At 37.0% G+C, this 19,877-nt stretch overlaps 1 long non-coding RNA gene across 1 annotated transcript; it reads right to left on the reverse strand.

The window, feature by feature from the left end:
* Positions 1-599: 599 nt before the first annotated feature.
* On the reverse strand, positions 600-1,758 carry LOC145640987 (uncharacterized). Its single transcript, XR_014115072.1, has 3 exons — positions 1,437-1,758; positions 1,198-1,291; positions 600-851 (listed from the first exon to the last, which is right to left on the reverse strand). It is a non-coding gene; the product is annotated as an uncharacterized LOC145640987 (long non-coding RNA).
* Between the last annotated feature and the right edge of the window lie 18,119 nt (positions 1,759-19,877).

A 19,877-nucleotide genomic window follows, 5' to 3' on the forward strand; every position in this document is an offset into this window, starting at 1 on the left:
GTTTATGTCATTTGAAGGCCATGAGTATGTGTTTGAAGCATTCATGAGTTGGGATGAAGAATATGCAGCTAAATGTGTTGTATACTTTGTCATAGGAGAAGAGAATCCTATGTATGGAGACAACAAAGATATGGAGGGGATCCTACAAGAAATGATGATGGATGAAATTATGAATGCTTGAGCCCACACCAGCAATAATTCAAGGAATCTAACTGTAGTCACGTTTTACTAATTGTTTGTTTTAAAGTATCTTTGTAAAAAGCAATGTTCACTACTTAAAAAAGGGATTAGAGAACTGTTAAAAGTGGCTTTATAGAACGTCTTACAACCATTCTTCTCCTAAGCGATGTATAAAGTATATAGAACGGGTTAAATAGGCGATTTGTATGTTGAGCAATAGAGAACGGTTATTGGGATAACAGCTCTCTTTTCCTTTCATAAATTCAATAAGTAAAGAAGGAAAAAACACTGTTTTCCTTTTCCTAATACACTATTAGGTAAGATAAAAGTTCTCTATTCTTCATTTAAAATAAAAAATATATATATGTGTGTTGAAATTTGATACGTGTAATTATATAATTGACAATAATATGTTCTAAATTTGAAAAATTATATTCGGTGGGATAGAATTCTACAAGTCAATACAATAAGATCGAATTTGTTATATATTGAAATAATCTTTTCCAAAGATGTACAATTATAATAAGCAAACTAATATTTGCAAGAAATTTAGCATTCTTAACATAAGAAGAACAAAGTAAAAGTCTCCAATAAAGCTGTTGCTCATTTCTTCCATACTCGTAAATTGTATTACTTGTGTCTTTCATACTCGTTCTTTCATGCTCGAAAACCTACGAAATAAAGAAAAGAAATTATACAAGTAAAATTCATACGAAATATATGATTAAAATTTATTCCAACTAAAACGATTTATCAATTGTGATTTTGCGATAGCTATACATTATATGAAAGACTACATAACGAATTCGCTAAAATCCAAGAAATTAGAATAAAGTAACAATTGTGAATTTATGATATCTATACATACGAATGATACAATCATAAAAGTCGCAATAATATAAAGAAACATCAAGTGATTGGATTGATACCACAATCCATAGTTGTTGAGCAAAACATCCAATGTATAAACAAAACACTAAAAAAAAAATTTTAAAAAAATGCAGAAAATGAACTTACAAAGTCACGCTTAATTTGTTGCAGCTCCATTAATTTATCAATCTCCAACTAATCCAACCTCGTTTTCGCTTGCGCCCTTCATTATACCATACAACTATTTCCAACAACATCAAACAATACTAATCAGTAATCACACTAAAAAATAAGTAGATCTAAATTTTCTATTAAAAAAAAAAACAGATCTAAAATTTCCACAAAGTAAAATCGAATTAATATAATTGGTATGTAAAAGTACCAACCTCTTAATATACGAAGAATTGTTCATTTCTCGAAGAGCTTTATCATCAGTTTGATTCATTAAAGCTCAAATCAAAGTAGAGAGAGTGTTAATGATTCTAATGAAAGAGGTTGGCGATTGATTTTGACGAATTGAATGACAAAAATAATTTCCGCAAAGTATAAGAGGGTAAGTGATAAGGAGCTGAGGCGGTTAAAAGTGAGCATACAAGTAGCCGAAGTAGGCCAGTACGGATAGGTTTTTGGGTGGGTTTATTTTTAATTTTTTTTTTCTGGGTTAGAAGGAGTAATTGTAGATTAATGGAGTAAGATGGGCGGAATATGCTCAACAGTTGGGAAAGAACACGATTCTCCAACTTCTTATTTTTTTTAATTGAATATTAATTTTAATGGGTAAAAACAATATAGAACGGTTAGGTAAGCTAGTTGTTCTATAATCTTTTACTCATAAAACGGTTAAGAGTGATAGAGAACGGTTATCCAAATTAATCGTTTTATATCTTGCGTTTCTTATACTAGATTTTGGTGTAGTGGTTGTGGAATTGCTTGCTAAGTCGGGATAAGGATCCTATGTAACTTTGCTTCCTTATATAAAGGGACTTAGGCCAAGATGTGAAGGCAATGTTGGAAGAATTAGCTAGAGAATTACTCTGAAAGATTTAGAGAGTCTTCTAGAGAAAAAATATTCACCTTAAGAGAAAGATTGGTTCTCCATCTCTCTTAAAGTAGAGAAAACTCAAGTTCAGCTTATGTCTGTTTAAACTTTCAGTTTGTGTGTGTTATAATATATGAGTGCTATAATTAGAGGTTGTTTTATTAGACAGTAAGGATTGTTTAATTAGAGATTACGGTCTAAGGTAGGAAACAAATTAGATTTGTGATGAGCCTGATCTAAGGAAGACAGGGTTGGGGTTAGATACCTTGGTAAAGCCAGAAGCTCAAAACGCCGGAGGTTCCATTGTCGACTAAGTTCAGGTATTGGTCAAAACTCTCTAGTTAAAGAATTATTATTGCGGAGCATGGTGGGCTGTTAAACTGTTAAAATAATTTATTTTGGTGTAAGTACTAGAGTTGTGATAACTTATACCGTTAAAAGTCACTAATCAAGAAACAGGTAAACAAAAATTAATATTAGTATATAAATAGGTTCGTTGGTATCAAAAAGGTGTTCGATGGTATCAAAAGAAATACCATCTAAGAGTTTGTTGGTATAAAAGAAGAGTACCATCTAAGCTTAACTTGGTTGTTGTTGGTATACCATCGACATTAAAATCAGTAGCAAACCACCAACGACAAAAAGTGTCGGTTATAGTACAATTGGACCCACTTGGTAGAGACCAAAGTGGTCTCAAGTAGGTAGAGACCAAGAAAAGCTCGTTTAGAATTGCTGGTTGAGTCAGGATAAGAATCCTATGTAAATTTGCTTCCCTATATACAGGGACTTAGGCCAAGAAGTGAAGGCAGAGTTAGAAGAGTTAGCTAGAGGATTACTCTAAAAGATTTAGAGAGTCCTCTAGAGAAAAATACTCACCTTAAGAGAAAGATTGGTTCTCCATCTTCCTTAAAGTAGAGAAAACTCTAGTTACCCTTATGTTTGTTTAAGCTTTTAGTTTGTGTGTTGTAATATATGAGTGTTGTAATCTTTTCAAATTAAATAAAAGTTTCGTTCAAGAAGGGAACGTTATCCCCTGTAAACTTATATATCAAATGAGTTATCTTTCTGTTTAAGAAGTTCCATCATAAACACTGTAAGGGTTGTTTAATTAGAGATTACAGTCTAAGGTAGGAAACGAATTAGATCTTTGATTAGCCTGATCTAAGGAAGACAGGGTTGGGGTTAGATACCTTGGTAAAGTCGGAAGCTCAGAACGCCGGAGGTTCCCATGTCGACTAAGTTCAGGTATTGGCCAAAACTCTCTAGCTAAAGAATTATTATTGCGGAGCATGGTGGGCTCTTAAACTGCTAAAATAATTTATTTTGATGTATAAGTAGTAGAGTTGTGATAACTAGTACCATTAAAAGTCATTAATCAAGAAACAAGTATACAACATATGATATTAGTATATAAATAGGTTCGTTGGTATAAAAAAGGTGTTCCGTAGTATCAAAAGAAATACCATCTAAGAGTTCGTTGGTATCAAAGAAGAGTACCATCTAAGCTTAACTTGGATGTTGTTGGTATACCATCGACGTTAAAATCAGTAGCAAACCACCAACGACAAAAGTGTTGGTTATAGTACATTTGGTCCCCACTTGGTAGAGACCAAAGTAGTCTCAAGTAGGTAGAGACCAAGAAAACCTCATTCTACACCATTGTTTTTTATAAAGATACTTTAAGACAGAAACAATTAGTAAAACGTGGCTACATTGAAGATTCCTTGAATTATTGTTGGTGTGGGCTCAAGCATTCAAAATTTCATCCATCATCATTTCTTGTAGGCTCCCCTCATCTACTTTGCTGTCTAGGATTCTCTTCTCCTATGCCAAGGTCTACAACACATTAGGCTGCGTATTCTTCATCCCAACTCATGAATGCTTCAAACAGATACTCATGGCCTTCTGTAGAAACCCAAATGTGTCTCCCCAAAACCAAACCCGGTAATGAATACCTTTCATGTCATTTGATTATCAAATAAAGCGAAATTGTTAAAAGTCTAGTGATGAGGATGTTTTTATTAAAATATCTCTTCTTTCTGTTTTTGTAAATATTTCTTTTCTTACCTTATTTTTGAAAAACGTGCATTCCAGTTTAGTTTGGTCCATGATATGGGTCCAATAATGGTGTAGTTGGATGAGGGCTTGAAAAGACCTTTCCAACAATATATTATAAGCCCAATTCTGATGAATAATGAGGAAGTTATGGCCAAAATACTAAACTGGTCCCAAACCGGATTTTACCTACGACCCAATGATCATGTGGAGGGTCCAAAGATCTAATCCTATTCCTAATCTAATTAGGATTAATTAGAAACTTCTATAATTCTCTAAAAGATCTTAATTATCCTTTTTGAAAAGATAAGATTAAAGAATTTGAGTTAAATAAAAACTTTCCTTTTTTAAGACTTTCCTTTTTCTTAAATCCTAATTCTATTCGAATTTAAAGATGTTCAAAGACAGTCAGATATTATTTTCGTGCCTCATAATCTTTATCCAAATTTTATATGGTTGGATAGATCTTGCAATCATCTTTCCAATGATATATTACAATATTAATTTCGAGTTATAACGAAAAAGATATGAATGAGATATGAAACTCTATCCAAAACTGACACCCTTCCACTATTTCGGCCATATCTTTTTATCTACAAAATATTTTAATCTGATTCAAATTGGGTTGGAAATTAGACTTCAATATATTTCCAACGACATATTATATGACTTATTTAAATTTCTGGATCAAAGGATATGATAAGAACAAAATCCGCAAAAACTGCTATCCATCGAGTTTTATTTCGATTCGAATTCGGATTCTTTTCTTATTCTTCGACTCTCTTTTTTCTCTATAAATAGAATTCATATCTTTCCTCTTTCAATCACCAACTCTCATCAAGAATCTCTTAATTACTCTTTCTCTCTCTCTCTTTTCTAAACAAGCTTTTGCCATACAAAATTCCGCATTCACAAGATCTAGAAACACCTAGCCAAGTTCAAAGTTGCCTTCGCCCTAGACGTGAAAGGTTTTAATTTCTGAGGGTTTGGTCCAAAATCTCTATTTCAATTATTTAGCTTAATTGTTTGATTTTATTATTTTCCTTGAAGTTACTAACGTGTGTATTTTGTTATTAGAAAGAGATACGAGGCATCCAAATAAGTGCTTTAATTGTTTTATTGATATTATGATATAGAAATCATATCTAGGTTGTTATTATGATTCCTAGTATCATGTTTAGGGTAACAACTATAATTTCTAATATCAAATATGCTTATTATGATTATTGTGATGCTTCCTATTTTCTTTCCTATTATACATGTTAGGGTTAAAGCTTTGATTTTTATTGCTTAGTGACATGCTAGGGTTTGTTATTAATCTTGGTAGTATCATGTCTAGGATCTTGCTATTATGCTTTAACATGATTATTATTTTTATTATGATTATTATTATTATAATTGTTATGATTATCATCATGTTGCTTGATATATATTTTATTGTTATTGCTTGATCACACCTTTTATGCATGTTTAAAGGGAATTAGTACTTGTAATCACGCTTAATAAGATAATTAATAATCTTGTTTAGGGTTAATTTGATTATAAGTCAAGTGATCGCCAATAATAGATTTATTTGTGCATTAATATTCAACCAACATAGATAAATAGGTTTATGGTTAACTTATTGATTGCATGTTAGTCAGAAAGTGCACATGAATACGATCAGAATAAAGTAGAGGTCTATTATTAGGGCAGGTTTAATCTCTTTTTGGATGGATTTGTACCTTCATCCCCGAACTTCCAGACATGGTTCCAGACCTATTTGAGTTGATGATCTCCTGGATCGTTAAGGGGTGTAACCTTCACCCTATGAACGGTTTACAAGTTCCCAAAACTTGTTGGCGACTCTTTTGCTCTATCATCTTTCCCTTTGGACGCCACCGTACTTTAGTGTATGATCACAGTGGGGTTCAAGTTTGGGGTAATGCTTGAAATATTCCCTATTGTTTTTTGGCGACTCCACTGGCGAGGACTTCTATATTAATTCCTGAAATTTATTTCGGCAATGATTTAGAATGAGTGGATGAGACTCGAAAAGTTCTAAGTATTTCATGTGCATATTTTGATTAATATTATTGCCATATACATAAAAATTATCTCATTGGAAAGACCATCCGTAATGATTTAAAAACATAGGATTTTTACATGTAGGAAATTTGAGGAATATCTTTCACAACTAGGATCGAAATAATGCTGCGCGAAACTGGAAAATTTTATCGAGCACAGAAAGCTGCTGAGGCATGTAGGAACTAGCGTAAGAAAACAAAGTCTAGTGCTAATTCTTTGACTCTAGCTCCAAGCGATAGCTTCTGTCGCCAGGCGCTAGAGCCAAAGTGTGGCGCCGGCCTCTGTTTACTGGTGCCAAGTTCTTCCAATACCGAGCCAGAAATATGCGTTCTAATTTTGACCAGTTTTTAGCACTGTTTGCTCGATCCTACTTTCTGATTGAGTTTTTCTAACTTTTTTGAAACCCATATGTGTTCTACTTATGGACATAACCCTCTGGGAATTCATGCTCCATCTACCTGATTGAACGCTCTGTGCAACAAAGGGTACATCCGAGAATGTTGAATACACCAAACCATGGAAGCGAGTTTTTAACTCGCGGTGTCCCATCCACTCGCGCCAACCCTTCAAAAGGTAAGGCTTCCGCGCGATGCATCCGGACAATTAACCATGGACCCTCTTTGACTAACCCATATCCCGAACTTTAGAGAACTAGAGCCATGGTTAGGTTGCAAACTCATTGCATACTTATTATGTGACTAAACTAAATGTTTGGCTTGACTTTTGTTTTTAAATAAGTCTTAATAAAAAAATTAATGACTAAAGGACTTTGCTTAATTAATTAATTAATTAATTTGAGCTAATAAATATGTCTAAAATCGAGTTATAGTCCCTTTAAGTCAACCCGAATTTTTTATTCACGTATACTGCACAAGTGTCAACTTGTTTTGATCATAGCCGGAGTTCTAGGAAGAACTAAGAGTCGTACAACATATGGGTCTGTAGCCCCGAGTTTTATCTTTAATTTGGAGTTGGTTTTATCCCAATCAGAGTCACAGATTAAAAGTTATGACTAAAATACCACATCCTATCCAGTTTAATGCATATATGTGAGGTCTTAACTTAGTCTTTGTTCGAGTCTAGTCACATAGTCTAGCCACATGGTCATGAAACATGTCTTAACATGTCACCTAAACTCACTATTCTTAGCACACACTTTGTACATACTCTTTTCACACCATGACCATGTCTTACGTTCATGCATGAGTCGGTTTTTTTTTCCGTCATTTGAGTTGGGGGTACATTCTATTCCTAATTTTTTAATCTCTCCATCTACATCATCTTTCCATTCTCTACATGCTTTCTCCATATCACAACCTTCATTCTTCCTATCTTCTTCCATCCTTGCATGTTGAATAGAGTTTGAGTCAAGTAATGAACAGTCGATATCCCTAATTTCCCTTTCCACAGTACTTGGTCAAGGAGAGAAGGGCGATTAATCAAGGACAACCTCTTTATTCAAGTCTTGCTTTTTGATAAACCGATTCGTCAAAAGAGGAAAGCTAAGAAGATAATGGCAACTCAAGAAGAATTCAACGAACTTAAGAATCAATTGACTGGTGTGACCGAGGCGTTGAAAGCTTTAACCCTCAAAATCAATGACCCTATGAAACAACAATTGTAGACACCTAAAAATGTCTCCCCAAAACCAAACCCGATGATGAACAACCTTTCACCGCCATTATTGGTTGGGTTGAGTATTTAATTTTTGGAGTGCTTAAATCCATATTTCCATTTCATAAACCAACCCAATTCCTATCCCATTTCCCCAAACCATAACTTATTTTCCTCTTTTCGTGCCTTTAAACCCAAAAAAATTCATTTCGTGTCCTTTAAAATCATTCATTTCGTGTCCTTATTATAAAAACGTTTGATCCAGTTTATTTTGTTCCATAATATGGGTCCAATGATTAAATATTTGGATGGGTATTGAAAAGAGCTTTCCAACGATATATTATAAGCCCAAATCCGAGTTATAACGAATAAGTTATGACCAAAATACTAAACCGAGCCCAAACCGAACCTAAGCCCACCTTACCTGCGACCCAATGATCATGTGGAGGGTCCAAATGATTTAATCCCAATCCTAAACCAATTAGGATTAATTAGAATCTTCTATAAGTTTCTAAAAGATCTGAATTATCCTTTTTGAAAAGATAAGATTAAATAGTTTGAAATTGAATAAAACTCCTTTTTTTGAAAATCCTATTTGTATCCGAATTGATAGACGTTCAAAGATAGACAGATATTATTTTCGTGTCTTATAGTTTTTATCCAAATTTTATATGGCTGGATAGCCCTTGAAATTATATTTCCAATGATCTATTATAATATCAATTCCGAGCTATAACGGAAAATATAAGAATAAAATGTCAAACTCTATCCAAAACTGACACTATCTCACTATTTCGGCCATATATTTTATTCTATAAAATATTTTAATCTTATTCTAATTGGGTTAGAAAGTAGACTTCAAGATATTTCCAACGATATCTTATTCATCTTATTCCAATTTCTGGATCAAAAGATATGATAAAAACAAAAACCGCAAAAACTGCTGTCTATCGCAAGAGTTTTATCCGATTCAAATTCTTATCTTTTCTTGATTCTTCGACCCTCTTTTTTCTCTATAAATAGAGGTCATATCTCCCCTTTTTTCCAATCATCAACAAGCTTGATCATCATATCATTCTCTTCTCCCTCCTTAGCCTAAACACTAGCCTCCCTATTCTTCCAAAATACTTCCCTTAAGCACTCCTTGGAGTTCATACTTTACCCAAAGTTCTATACTTAAACCAAAGGCGTGAAAGGAAACGCGAAAAGTGAGTAATTAATCACTTAATTAATTTTATTTTTATTCTTGTTGCTAGTATCATGATTAAGTTTATTATTTGATTTGACTAACAATTTATTGTTGAATTGCTTCCAATATTAATGTTTATTCTATTATATTTTTTATGATCACCATATTGCATGTTTAAAGGGAATATGTAATTGAAAATCACGCCTAATAAGATAATTTGGACAACCGGTTTAGGTTCCTTTTTAATCTTGTTGTTTAATCAAGTGATCACTAATATTTTAGAATTATATGTTGCATTAATATTCAACCTATTTAGCTTAATAATAGTTTGGAGCAAATTGAATTTTTGTTTGTATGCCTTTGAGATCGCAGGAATCACTTTTCACTATAAGAATCGAGTAGAGGCTAATACGGGCGAATGTGACTCCATGACTCACTTCGTACCATCATCTTTGATCCTCCTTTCGTGGTTCCGAACCATATGGAGTTAGTAATCTCATGGATTATGAATGGGGTGTAACCTTCACGGGTCAATCGTTGTTGCCTATCGTTGTCCCTTTATCGTGGTTGCCTTTTATGATCCGTGAACGGTTTACAAGTTCCTTAAAAACTTGTTAGCGGCTCCCTACTTTGCTTTGTCCCTAATTGTTGTCCCTAATCATAATGTCAATTCCCACTTCCTATGAGTGCCAAGCATATTCACCACATGCTTTAACGTAGGCGCACTTCGAACGACGCCTACAACAACAAATGGACCTTATGCAAGAAAGCTTGAGCAAGCTATCTAGTGATTACAAGTTTCAGGGCATTAGTTCACAAGGGGTCTCAGTGGACAAGGAGCTTCTTCCGCATAAGTTCAATGCCAACGACATCCCAAAATTCAAGGCAACTTATAACCCTTAATTTCATTTAAGAGCTTTTGAAACTATAATGAACATTAAGGGGATTAATAAGAAAGTCTTTCATTCCTTGTTTTCCTTGTCTCTTGAAGCCGTTTGCCAACGAACAATGGTTCTTCTCCCTTGACAAAGAGAAAACCTCTACCTGGGAATCGATAGTAAACGTTTTCATTGATAGATATAAGTGTAACATTCAAGTCGAAACCGATTATAGACAACTCGAGATACTAAGACAAAAAGAGAATGAAGGCTTTACTTCTTTCTTCAATAAGTGGAGGAGAACTTCCGCTAAGATGATTGAGGTCCCCACCGAAAAAGAGTTTGTGAGGATGTTTATCAAGAATCTCCAAGAAAAGTATTCAAAGCACTTAAAATATCAACACAACTTGAATACTTTCAAAGCCGTCTATGACATAGGTATCGAAATCGAAGACGACCTCGCAAAGCAAAAAGCTACTAACAATAGAAACCACGGTGGCTGGAAAGGAAAGAAGAACGACAATCCTTCTTCTTCCGAAAACGCCCACTCTAGTAACAATGTTAGTACCTTTAATCTCAGTAAAGTTTTAGCCATGGATAACCAAGGACCTAAGAAGCAACTAAGGAAAGACTTCACCCCCATTGGGATGAGCTACGATACTGCCTTCGATCGAATCCATGCCAAGAGATTGCCTAGTTGGAATCCAGATGCACATTACAAATATCACCAAGGAAGGGGTCATAATACTGAGAGTTGTTGGATGCTAAAGGAGGCTATCCAACATTTGATCGATAATAACAAGCTTCCCATGCCTCCAGCTAGCAAGAAGAGCGAGTGATGATAAAAGAAACGACATAAGACAGAGGCAAGCTTCAACGACAAGAGTTCATGATCTTTTTTCTATTTTTTATTTACCCTTTCCCCAATAAGTCTAGCATAGGCACCTCTTTATTCTCCTTAGATTTATTTTGTAGGATCATTATTTCTTTTCCTTTAATAAAATGAGCATTTTATTTCCTTACATATGATCATCGCATTGCATTGCATTACATTAAAAAAAAAAAAAATCCATGTCAAACTAAGCACAAGGTATACCAATGATTTGAGGAACCCCTTGTAGCCACATCATATTACCTTTCACCCTTAAAATATGCAATCCTTTTTTGATAAACCACTTTGAGCCTCGTCTAACGATAGACCTTTCTTTTTCAACCTATATCTACCTAACCTTGGGATGGGACAATGTGCAATTTATGCAATTTTAAAAAGCTTGAGTGATTTCAGAAGATTAAAATAGCAAAAAAAAAACTAAAACAAATAAGCAAAAAATAATAAAAGTGTACAAAAGGGCAAGTGTCAATGTCTTTGACATGAACATGTCTTTGATATGAAAACGTCTCAGATTGCGTCTCTTATTGAGTGCTCGGTACCCTGCCTGAGAAACATGAATGCCAAGTGAGTGATAGACCGCATGATTGGGATTACACACACTTATAAAAATAAAAAAATGCAAAAGCAAAAAAAAGAAAAGAGCAAAAATAAATAAAGCAAAAAAAGAGAGCTAAACCTCAAGCATGAAAATGCAAATATTCCAAAAGCAAAGTTGCACACCTTGGGAGCTTATCTAGGGTCTTGAGCCTTTTATCCCCTTCTTCTTCAACCTTTAGCCTAACCACGTTGCAACCCTTAAAAAGACCTTTTGAGGTATACACACACTTGTGCGAGGTTCGGCTAGAGCTACGTTCGGCCTGATTCTTAACGGATACGTAGGCAACCTCACATCGAGGTGCGGCCGTAATAAACATGCTTTCATATTCACATTCACATTCAAACATCATGATCATATCAAGGGATCCCCTATGCTCATTCCTATTTACTTAGAGCTAGACTTGGGGGCTTGATCCTTATATCATTAGCTTACCCAGCCTAAGATTCACCATCATTTGACTCTTTTCAATATATTTTCCACACTTAGCCCTTGCAGTCTACCTTTAGTGTCACTTTCACACACCGCACAGATACATGACCAAATATACTTCCCTTAGGAACCCTTTGTCATGAAATTTTAACACAACGCTGAAGCATACCTTGTCACATCACTCATTATCATCAATCATCATTGCATCACGAAGTATGAAGTACTTAGCCTCCGCGCCTAAGTTACCTAAATACTTTCATTATCGAGTCAACTAGGATAGTCTAAGATGTTACCATCCTTGTACTGTGAGAGACAACATTAACGGATTAAGCTCATTCAACATGCACCCTCAAATACTTTGATTCTTTTTCGCATCTTTCTTTTTCAGAAGAAAGTCGGTACCGTCCACAAAAATGACGGAAATTTTTTGCTTTTTTTGCATTTTCGAGTCGCACGATCACAATACAATGCACTCACGGGTCATGAGTCATACGTATCATTTCACTTCGAGTCGAGTCAACTTCGAGTCAATCACAGCGAGTCAAGTTTATACCTTGAGTCGTGTCAAGTCAATGAGTCAAGCGACATTAAATCTTAGGTCAACCCTAAAATAATTAAAGAGATGAGCAAAGTTCTATAGTCAAAGATATAAATACAGTACATCCCAGCAAGCAAGAACATTCCCGGATTTAAAAAGAAATCGCGAATATGACACAAGGGATTCTTCCAAGATGAGAAGAATTTAAGCAAAATTACATATATCAGTAAATTAAAGATGGAGAGCTTTAATTTACAGAAGATTTGAGCAGATTTGGGTGAAAGGAAACGACTAAGTTCAATGTTCGGAGCGAAATCGAGCAACAGCAACATCAAGGGCAAAATTGGGAAAACCTGACTCCAGCTCCAGGTGACAAGGCTGTAGCCTGGCGACTGAAGAAAAGCGCAGCGCCAAATAGTTCCAGCGAGCGCTGGTGCAGCGACGCAATACGTGGCCTCCATATTAGATTATGTGGACCGAGTGCAACAATTTTCGGGTTCCTTGGTACGCCAGTTAGCCCTTATAAGCAATTTGACATGATTGAGTAGTCGGCTTGATTAGAATTGCAATAAGTGATCGACCTGACAAAAGATCGTCTCACTTAGCTTAAAGCGCCTAAACATTGGCTCATCGCAAAGGCACCAACATAATGGTTCATAAAAGAATAGAGGCACCGACATACAAGTTTACAATTCAAAGGCACAGACATAATGGTTCGCAAATAGTAAAAGCACCAACATAATGGTTCGTACAGAATTCCTAGGATGGAAGATTCTCACAAATCAATTTGAAGCCTTTAAGAATCGCAGATATGGTTCTTGAAAAAAGTTTTTCCAAATATGGAAGGGAATATTTAAGATAACGAAGCTTTCAATAGGGGGGCTTTTAAGATTAAAAAAGTCTCTCGCTTAAATTTGAGAAGGACGGTTTGAGATGAAGCGACCTTTGATAGCTTTCACTATGATTGAGGAGGTTATTATTTGATTTGAGAAAAGAACGATTCAAGATGAAGCGCTCTTTGACAACGTTTGCTAAGATTCTGGACGTTGTCACCAAAGATTTGAGAGGATAGCACGAGATGGGCGGTCTTCGACATCATTCGCTAAGATTGTGGGGGTTGTCACCAAGATTTAAGAAGATAGCACGAGATGGGCGGTCTTAGACAGCATTCGCTAAGATTGTGGAGGTTGTCACCAAAATTTGAGAAGAGCGATTCGTGATGAGGCGTTCTTCGACGACTTTGGCTATGATTGGGAAGGTTGTCACTATGATTCAAGAAAAAAGGCTCGAGATGTAGAAGCATTGATCGACAACGTTCCCTAGCTTGTGGAAGGTTGTAACAACAGCAAATGCAACAAATCGATTACCCTCAGAGACGTGTGCTCGACGATGCAAGATACGCGTTTCTTAACTCTTTTATCTGTCTAACAAATGCTAGTTTTCAGGTATTGGCATTACAAGAATGATTTAGGATCACAGAACGTTATGAATCATTCTCCGTCCTTATCGCTACTTTGACTTTTGTTTTCAAATCCTGTGTTTCCCAAACTCAGTCAAAGTGGGGGATTCTGTAGACACCCAAATGTGTCTCCCCAAAACCAAACACGGTGATGAATACCTTTCATGTCAATTGATTATCTAACAAAGCAAAAGTGTGAAAAGTCTAGTGATGAGGATGTTTTTATTAAAATATCTCTTCTTTCTGTTTTTGAAAATATATCTTTTCTTACCTTATTTTTGAAAAACGAGCATTCCAGTTTAGTTTGGTCTATGATATGGGTCCAATAATGGTTTAGTTGGATGGTTCTTGAAAACACCTTTCCAACGATATATTATGAGCCCAATTCCGATAAATAATGAGGAAGTTATGGCAAAAATACTAAACTTGTCCCAAACCAGATTTTACCTACGACCCAATGATCATGTGGAGGGTCCAAAAGTCTAATCCTATTCCTCAACTAATTAGGATTAATTAGAAACTTATATAATTTTCTAAAAGATCTTAATTATCCTTTTTGAAAAGGTAAGATGAAAGAATTTGAGTTAAATAAAAACTTTCCTTTTTTAAAACTTTCCTTTTTCTTAAATCCTAATTCTATTCGAATTTAAAGATGTTCAAAGACAGTCAAATATTATTTTCGTGTCTCATAATCTTTATCCAAATTTTATATGGTTGTATATATCTTGAAATCATCTTTCCAATGATATATTATTATATTAATTCCGAGTTATAACAAAAAAGATATGAATGAGATATGAAACTCTATCCAAAACTGACACCCTTTGACTATTTCGGCCATATCTTTTTATATATAAAATATTTTAATCTGATTCAAATAATTTTAGAATGAAGACTTTAATAGCTTTCTAACGACATATTATATGACTTGTTTGGACTTCTAGATCAAAAGATATGATAAGAACAAAATCCGCAAAAACTGCTATCCATCGAGTTTTATTTCGATTCGAATTCGGATTCTTTTCTTATTCTTCGACTCTCTTTTTTCTCTATAAATAGAATTCATATCTATCCTCTGTCAATCACCAACTCTCATCAAGAATCTCTTGATTACTCTTTCTCTCTCTCTTTTCTAAACTAGCTTTTCCCATACTAAATTCCGCATTCACAAGATCTAGAAACACCTAGCCAAGTTGCCCTAGACGTGAAAGGTTTTAATTTCTAAGGGTTTGGTCCCAAATCTCTATTTCAACTATTTAATTTAATTGTTTGATTTTATTATTTTCCTTGAAGTTACTAACGTGTGTGTTTTTTTTATTAGAAAGAGATATGAGGCATCTAAGTAAGTGCTTTAATTGTTTTATTGATATTATGATATAGAAATCATATCTAGGTTGTTATTATGATTCCTAGTATCATGTTTAGGGTAACAACTATAATTTCTAGTATCAAATATGCTTATTATGATTATTGTGATGCTTCCTATTTTATTTTCTAATATTCATGTTAGTATCATGTTAGGGTTAAAGCTTTGATATTTACTGCTTAGTGACATGCTAGGGTTTGTTATTAATCTTGTTAGTATCATGCCTAGGATCTTGCTATTATGCTTTAACATGATTATTATTATTATTATTATGAATATTATTATTATTATTATTTTTATGATTATCATTATGTTGCTTGATATATATTTCATTGTTATTGCTTGATCACACCTTTTACGCATGTTTAAAGGGAATTGGTACTTGTAATCACGCTTAATAAGATAATTAATAATCTTGTTTAGGGTTAATTTGATTATAATTCAAGTGATCGCCAATAGTAGATTTATTTTTGCATTAATATTCAACCAACATAGATAAACAGGTTTAGGGTTAAACCTATTGATTGCATGTTAGTCAGAAAGCGCACATGAGTACGATCAGAATAAAGTAGAGGCCTATTATTAGGGCAAGTTCAATCTCTTTTAGGTTGGATTTTTACCTTTATCCCCGAACTACCAGACATGGTTCCAGACCTATTGGAGTTGACGATCTCCTGGATCGTTAAGGGGTGTAACCTTCACCCTCTGGATGGTTTACAAGTTCCCAAAACTTGTTGGCGACTCTTTTGCTCTATCTTCTTTCCCTTTGGACGCCACTGTACTTTAGTGTATGATCACAATGGGGTTCAGGTTTGGGGTAATGCTTGAAATACTCCCTACACCTTCAAATGACATAAACTTCCCACTTTAAATATCTTCTAAATATTTGTAGATTGACTCGGTGTTGTTAATGCCATCTACTAAATATTCTTTCATCTCGTTAGGCGCCACAATTGTTGTGTTACCAACATGAAATATGACAGGAGGATTTTCTTTCCTTTTTATAAACTCGTTAAGATATTGTAAAATGTAGAAAAATCACAGTGCTCTGGCTTCAATTAGATTTCTAACATTCTTCTTACGAATTAGTATGGGATCTTTGCAACACCTCACTTTCCCATACATTATCAAGTAATGTGATGGACTAACTTTTCCTTCTTTAACTTCAATATTAGCACATTGCACCCTTGCTCCTAACTGAAAGCCTTCTTTTTTGTCATCACAATATTTGTTTTGGGTGTTTTTAGTCCCTCGGGAGAGTTACAACTCGAAGATTGGTCCGGTGCGGCCTGTACCTGCAAAACAACGGAGACTCCTGTTGGTTGGAGTTCTGCCTCCGACGATTAAGTTAGAACGTGTAGGAGTGAGTAAAAAGTGCTGAAAAAGATAAAGATGAGATCTTTACATATCCCGAGATCAGGTGCTTTCTCTGATGTGAGAGAAATGCAGGTGATGTAATAAATGATTCAATCCTCCCTCATAATGGGGAATCTCTCCCTATTTATAGGGTCATAGGAAAATGTGCCCTTATTCTAGGTCATGTGACCTAGATTTGGTGGGCTATGACAAGTTATGGGGAATCGGGCCTGAAAGCCGCCATTCCATGACATGACAGTGAGGTCCACGTGTAAGTATTTGGTTGGTTTTGTTTAGACCAATGTTGGGCGGACAAGTGTCCTAATGCTGGGCGGACACGTGTCCTATTCTCAGGCCGCCACGTGGCAGGGTAATTTTACCTAAAACATTTGCCCCTGTCATAGAGGTGACGTGGCACGCCACGGGGCGTCTGTGACACATGTTAGCGCCTCATTTGGTTGAAGTAAAAAATTTACTGTTCTCTCTCTGGGGGATTACCGAGGTGCCCCGGAATTACCCCTCTATAAAAGCAATTTTTTTACCCTCATTTCACACATCTTTGCGTGAAATTTGAGAAAGTTTCTAGAGAATTTTCACAAAAAATTGTGTACTCTACCGCTTGTTATTGTCCGTCTGCACCAACCGGCTCGTTTCAAGTCAACCGTACCTTTCTCAAGGTAATCGCTTGGCTCTCTTCTGTTTAAACTTTTAAAATTTTCGCCTGTGTTTTTTTTTCCTTTGCTTTCATAAAATGGTTTCACAAACACATTCGGCACGGCCTAGGATAGTTGTCAGCCGGTCACCTCGGACGGCTGAATCTAGGACTAGGGGTGCCGTTTGCCCCGCTCTTCGTCCATTCCCCAATCCAACCATCTCTGTGTCTGTGCAGGACACCATGGCTAGAACCAAACGAACAGCTAGAACTGAAGAGGGGGATGGCTCCATTACGGTGCCTCGGAGCGAGGTGTATTATGACAAACCAAGCACCCCAAGCACTCCGAAAGACTCAATTTTGGGTATGCCGGTTGGTCAGCAAGAAACTGAATCTGACCAGGGGTCTTCCCACTCTTTCTCCCTCACAACCTCAACCTCTAACTCAGGCGGCTCCAAAACTGAACAGGAGCTGTCTGAAAAACCTGATGAGGAGCCCGCTTCCCCTGCAAGGGGTCAAGATGAGGCGTCCTCTTCCCTTCAAGACGAATACACCCCTTACTTCACACACATTTCCCTTTCCACCCAGAAATTAATGCTGAAGGAGTTGAATGACTTTAGGGACTCTTATGTCATGAGGGCCGGATATGAAGTCGAAGTGCCAGCTTTGACGGATGTTGTAGTCTGGCCCCTTAACCAAAGTTATAGGGACACTGCATTCAGCTGCTATGCCGCAGTGATACAGGCGGGCCTTAGGTTTCCCTTAGATCCGGTCATTGAGGCGATCCTATACGGGTACCACCTAGGGGTGTGGCAACTCACTCCAAATTCATGGGTGAACATCCTAGGGTATGTAGCCGCTTGCAAGATGCAGAACATTGAACCTGGCTTTGAGGTGTTTGCTTCTATGAACTACTTGAGCAAAGCCCCTCAGTCAGCTGGCCCCGGCTGGTACACCCTTACTAGCAATAAGGGGTACATGATGACACTTGGGAAGGAGTCCAAGTGGAAGGACTAGAGGAACAAATTCTATATAATCACTTCCCTAGACACCAGCCGGAACACCAAGTTCAACTCTTGGAACCAGAACCCTTATCTTTTAGGCCAAAAAGCCCTTCTACCGCCTGTCTCTGAAGAAGGTTGGGATCAAATCCTTGACCCTGGGTTGTTTAAGGTGGAAGTGCAGGCGCTAAAGGGGGGTTCTAAGAAGGAAATCAAGTTCAACAACTACATCCCCCAATATGAATGGCTCAAGGACCCGACCTATTTGGCCGCCTGTGGGCTGAGCTTAGAAAAAGGAAGAGGTGGGTAGACGGATGAGGGTTATATCATGCATGCTTTTACTTATAGCAAAAGAATTTTATTGTTGTTTTCTAACCACCCATCCGGCCTTTTTTCAGAAGAAGCAATGTCTTAGCTTACCCCAAACAAGAAACCAAGCGGCACCGCCTCCGCCTACCGCGGTATAGGAGGGCTCAGTGAAACCTCCATTCGTCCCTGGGGTGAACCTCAAGCCCCCCAAGCGGACTGCGGAAGAGGCGGCTCCGACTCCCCCCAAGCGCTCCCGGAAGACTGTGGCTCACAAGCCATCCGCCAGCAACTCCGAGTCTCACCCCTCTACCGGCGGTAAATCGCCGGCTGCTCTCTCTGCTCTAAAGCAGGCATCCGAATCCAAAGCTTCCTAGGCTTCGTCGTCTGCTGGAGCAGGCTCCCCTGACAAATGCCGCAGCAAGCAGGTCCAGGACCTGGTTGTCATTTCAGGTACTTGAGTTCACTTTTCTTCATTTCATTTTTTTTTTGCTAAGTATAGCTTATCATGCGGCCTTTTGCTTATGCCGGATGTATGCATACAATCACCTAGTCTTGTTTTTTCTTTTCATGCCAGATGTATATGCTCTTAACACCTAACTTAATTCTTGTTATGCAGAAGCCCCCTCCCAAGCTCCAGACCTTAGAGAAATTGCTAAGGAAATGCTCCGAAAAGGAGTCACTACTGAGCAGCGAGACTCCATCCGGGGAGTTGGCAGCATGAACCTGGATGCTATCCTTGCTCTTCTCGCTGAGGTGAGAGCTTAATATATTTCAACTTAAAATCTCATTCGGACCGGTTGTTTTGATAACGGCCCATTTCTCTTTTCCGGATGCAGGCTATGCTGCGAGTGAATGGGCTCAAAATGCCATTCAACGAGAAGACCAAGGAGGTAAGAGCTGCCAACCTTAGGGCCGCCTCCATTCTTAACAGAGCACAATATGATGTAAACAAGAATGAGTTGCTAACTCAGGATATCCTGTATTCTCAGGCGGCACAACCAATCTTCATCGTCAGGTCGAGAACTTAAAGAAAAAACTTGCCAACCAGGAGGAGCAGCTCAGATCCAAGTATGAGAAGCGCGCTGAAGAGGAGAAGTGCAAGCTCATAGAGGAGAATGAGGCTGACTGTGTCACTCGAATGCAGATGGCATGGAAGGCTCTTTTTCCTAATGACGATTACTCCATCTGGGAGTATCGTTATGAGCAGGCGACTGACGCCTTGGATCAAGAGCAGCAGGAGCAGGCGGAGGCTATGGCGGAGGAGCAGGCGGAGGATGGAGCCTTGGATGGGGAGCACCGGGATCAAGTTGAGGATCAAATTTTCGATCATCCCGCCAATGAGCAGGAAAGGGTGGATGATAACGAAGAGCAGTCAGGTCCCGGGG

This window comes from Chenopodium album, chromosome 7 (genome assembly GCF_948465745.1).
Source record: "Chenopodium album chromosome 7, dcCheAlbu1.1, whole genome shotgun sequence".
In the NCBI taxonomy this organism is placed as follows: Eukaryota; Viridiplantae; Streptophyta; class Magnoliopsida; order Caryophyllales; family Amaranthaceae; genus Chenopodium; species Chenopodium album.